Genomic DNA, 5,118 nt, shown 5'->3' with positions numbered 1-5,118 from the left:
GACTGGACATGAAAAAGGAAAGCCAAATCTAGTGACAATCTCCCAAAGCCCCAGCTACTCTGCAGGCTGAGACAGGAGGGTCATGGGAGTTCAGGAGTTTGGGGCCAGATGGTTGACATAAGAAGGCCCTATGTCAGAAAAAGACAAAGGGAGGGAGACAGGAAGAGAAAGATGGAGAGAAGAAAAAAGAGAGTTGGAAAAGGAAAAAATAATGAAAACATAATGTGATATGACTAAATTCATAATTTTAATGCTTACATATCTAAGTCAAACCAAATAACCTAGAAGAAATCCAATTATACAGCATCAGCACTAGGTTTGGAAGAACTCCTGGGGATATTCTTTAAACCTTTAAAGACTATCCAACATGCAAACTGAAAAAGTTCCAAAGCATTGAAAAAAGAAAATCAAAATTTTCACAATTCTTCTTACAAGGATAGGAACAAAATGCTCTTGACAATGACAAATACAAAAATAAATCTGTGGGCAACTTCCTGTTTGTACATCTGAATATACAAAATTAACTACAGTCTCATCAGTATAAATCAGCAGTGCATAAAATAAATAACTTACCACAACTAAGTGGCATTCAGGATGGCAAGGATGGCTCAATACTATAAAGCTTTAAAACATTTAGAATCCCAGAACTTTGGGAAGCTGAAGTCAGAGGATGACTAGTACAAGTCCAGCCTGGGAAAATTAGTAACTTTGAGAGATTGTCTCAAAATAAGAAAAGACTAGGGAAATAGATCAGTGCAGAATCCCTGCATTCAATCACAAGTACTGCTAAAAATTTAGGTGGCTGTTTCTAATATTTATGAGAAGACTGTGGTTTTTGTCTATGAAATTTAAAGGGTATGTTTGGGGTTACATGATAAATATTAACTTCATGGCTCCAGGAATCTACCCAAGCAGAAAGCAGTCATCTTCCAAAATGGCTGAAAAGGCAATGATAGGAAATGTGCCTCATCAAGCCAGGCATGAGAAGCAGTGTGCTGCTCACAGAGCAGCTCCACCTCCCATGATGCAAGGTAGGAAGCAGCAAGGATATCTTTGGACAGTGATGGCTGAGATCCTCCCAAGCATCCCTGCAGAAGCCAGCTAGACAGCTACATTGATGATGGATACTGAACACAATGGCATGCTCATTGAAGACAGCAGCTATTCAAGAAATACCCCACTGTTTTCATGAAACTCCATAACAAAATAAATCTGGAGAAAGGGGTGGTCCTGTCCTGAACATTTCTAGACCAGAAGGGTAATAAGAGAAGCTGTTGGATTAGGCATATTGTGAACAGAGACTGAAATAGCTCAGTACTACAGCTAAAGTGATAGCAGGGCACCAGGCTACAGCAACATCAGAATTGACCCCAATTTAGGGATGTTGTTGCTTCATATCAAATTTTAAATAATTGAGGAAAAGGGCTGGGGAGATAGCTCAGTGTCATAGCATCTGCCTGGCCAGCGCAAAGTCCTGAGTTGAATTCCTGGTACCCCTCCAACCCTCCCCAAAATTGAGGAAAGTTGAGAGAGGTGTTAGCCTCTTTCAAACATAACTTAAGGCAAATATCCCATTTGTTTCATAAAAAAAAACTTCATGTGTATCAGAGTTTTAAAAAAAGAAACCATAAAATATCAAAAGAGGGGCTTATTTATTTCTAATCTTGAAGTAAAAACACTGTGTGTGTGTGTGTGTGTGTGTGTGTGTGTGTTGGTTTTTGGGTTTTTGTTTTTGTTTTTGTTTTCTTGAAACAAGGTCTTGCAATGTAGTTCATGCCTGCCTTGAACTCACCGCATAGCCACAGCTTGCCTTGAACTCACTGTGATTCTCCTGCCTCAGCCTCCAGAGTGCTGGAGTGACAGGCATGTGCCACCACACTCATCCTCCCCAATATTTAAAGAAATGTAAAACTCACAGCCATAAATGAAACCATCAATAAAATCAACAGCATAAAATTTTATAAAATTATATGATTTTAAAAGAACAGAAGACACACCTGTGGAATAGAATCATCGAATAATCAATTTCAATGATCCGTTTTTACAAAAGCAATAAAAATACAAGTCCACAAAAAGGAATCCAAAGGACCAGTGAATAAATGTAATGATGCTCAGATGTCTGCGTTAAAAAATTCCATTTTTCTAGATAATATTACCAAAGACATAGGAGAAGCAGGCATCCTCCTACAGTGCTGGTAGGCATGGAAATGAAGATGATTTTTGAGGACAGTTTGGCACTCTAATTTCCCTGCACAGCAATATTCCCAAAAGAATACCAAAGTCTCATTGTGGGTATGTGTGTTACATAATTCTATTTCTATATATGTATATATGTTCTCATATGTGTTATATATATAAGGTTGGGGCATCACATGGAAGGCTGAAAGCAGATTCTAAGTGTCTATGAAAGGACAGTCAGTAACTATTTGATGGTGTATTTATGGAAAAATGAAACAAGGAACTGAAGACAATAAAGTGCATAGCTGTGAGCGTGATAGGGACAGCTTTTCAAAAGCTGTCTGTGGCTCATTTCTTGTCATTTCGTGGCTCAGGTAGACTGGCTTTGTGTAAGCTGATTTAGGTCTGTCTTGGTTTTTGGTGCTATTTTGTGAGCTTTATTGAAGGATAGCTCACATAGCATATAATATATCCCTTTGAAATGTATGATTCAGTGGCTTTTAGTGTTGTTATCAGTTATGCAAACATCAGCCACAATTTTTGTTCACTCAGAAGAAATTCTATACCTATCAAAAGTTACTCCCTATTACCTGCCACCCTGCCTCTGTCCCTGGTACCCACTAATCTGCTTTTGTCCCTATGGATTCGCCTATGGTGGCTATTTCATATAAATCGTATCATACAATATGTGTTCTTTAATATCTTGGCTTCCTTCATTTAATGTGTAATGTTTTCAAGTTCACCCATCATGTAGCAAGTACCAGTACTCTTTTAATGCCAAATAATATTCTGCTGTTTTTTAAAAAACACCATATCTTATTTAGTAGTATATGAGAATTTTGTTTTTTCACATCTTGTCTATCATGAACATGAAGATTTATATAGGGGCCGGGAAGATGGCTCAGTAGAATAAGCACTTGCCTGGCAGCGCAAGGGCCTAAATTCAATCCCCGGTTCTGGAAAAAAAAAAAAAAAAAAAAAAATTTATATACAAGCTTTTATGTAAATGTGTCTTCTCATTTCTTTTTAATACGTACAAAAATGTGGGACTTCTGGATCAAATAGAAACTTGAAATTTGACATTTTGAAGAACTATCAAATCTTTTCCTAAGTAGCTGTACTATTTCACAGTGCTATTACAAGGCTTGAGATTTAATCTTATAAACATCCTCATATATGCAAAGAGATATCTTATTGTGGTTTTAATTTTATTTCCATAATACACATTGAGAATCTTATCATGTGGTTATTAACTTATTTTTGCATTGTTTGTAAACATTTTGTTCATTTTTCACTTGGGTTATGTGTATTTTAATTATTGAGCTGTATAGGTGTTTTCTCTGTTCTGGGCAAACCTTCTCAAATGTATAATTTTTAAATCTTTTCTTTTGTTAGTTGTCTTTACTTTCCTAGTGAAATAATTTTCTGCACAAAAAAATTTTAAATTTATTGAAATCCCACTTTTCTACTTTATTCTTTTGTCACTTGTAATTTTGATACTGTATTCAAAAACCGTGTAACCTAAGGTCGTGTAGATTTTTTCCTGTCACTTGTGACAACATGGGTGAAGCTGGAGACCACAGTGCCAAGTGAAACAGGCCAGACACAGACATACAGCTGTCACATGATTGCACTTACATATGGAATCTAAAAAGGGTCAAACTCAAAGAAGTAGAGAGGTTACCAGGAGCTGACAGAGGGGACAGGGAAGGGGGAAACGTTGGCCAAAAGACAGAAAGTTTTAGTTATAAATGAGGTATAAATTTTCCAAGTCCTGTTGCACAGTGTACTGATTAACAGTTAAAAAAAATTATATTTTGAAAATATATTTTATATTTCTGAAAGTAGATTTTAAATGCTCTTCCACAAACAAAAATGTTAATTATGTGAAGCATTGTACTATAATATATATTAATTAGTTTCATTTTAGTAATCATTTATCTCTATCCATATTTGTATACCACAAATATGTACAAATTTTATGTGTCAATTAAGCATCAATAAACCTTGAAAAAAAAAAGATTCCGCTGGAATTGAAAAGGCTTACTTCGACAGGATATATTTTTTGAATAACTAAAATTCTGATATCACTTTGACAGCTGATGCTGAAGAATTGAAAGATTTTGTGTTTTACATCTTTGCTGCTTAGACACATACAGGATTAAGTTTAGGAGAGAAAATGTCTCTAGAAAGGAAAAATAGAATTACTGAAGACTTTTATCTGGTGATTCTAATCATAGCTACCATTTGTTTATGCACTTCCTTTGCATTACAACTGCCTTAATCCTGAAAAGCCATGTATTTTACAGATTAAGATCATGCTATTTCCAAATGGTAGAGCTGGAATTCAAAGCCAAGTCCTCTTGAACCTAAAATTCAAAGACCAGCACTGGGCTGTAGCTCAAGAGGAAAGTGTTGGCTAAGCTCACGTGAGGCCCTGGACTTGATTCCCAGCAGTGCAAAAAAGGGAAAACAGACAAAATCTAAACACAGTTTACTGCCCTTTCTTGATATGATTTCCATCCTCACAGAAGGATCAAGCTGAAATTCTATAAAATATCTACATGAGGGTAACAAATATAGGTATTTGTGCAAATGAAAGATGATTATATTGTCCAGCTCAAGGGTGGTCAGGTTCAGGGAGCAGGAGCCACGACCTTTGCTTCTTACAAGTCTCAGGTTTCACCCCGTTATTTGAATATTATAGGTGTGTAAACTCAGCAAAATATTCCAAAGAAGTCCAGTAGCCGGTAATAGCATTGGCTGTTCCATTTAACTGGCAATGTCAGAAATTGTTGATCTGAGTCCCCCACAGCTCAACATAACAGCATGGCTTTACTTCCTACATTTCATCTTCATACTTTTCTGCTGGATGGTTAAGACCAAGGTAAAGCAGGACCTATGCAACAAGAGTTGTAGCTTTTGGGTCTGAGAAGGTCA

Source organism: Octodon degus, unplaced genomic scaffold, assembly GCF_000260255.1.
Source record: "Octodon degus isolate 3935 unplaced genomic scaffold, OctDeg1.0 scaffold00145, whole genome shotgun sequence".
NCBI classification, from domain to species: Eukaryota; Metazoa; Chordata; class Mammalia; order Rodentia; family Octodontidae; genus Octodon; species Octodon degus.
This window is presented reverse-complemented; position numbering follows the sequence as displayed.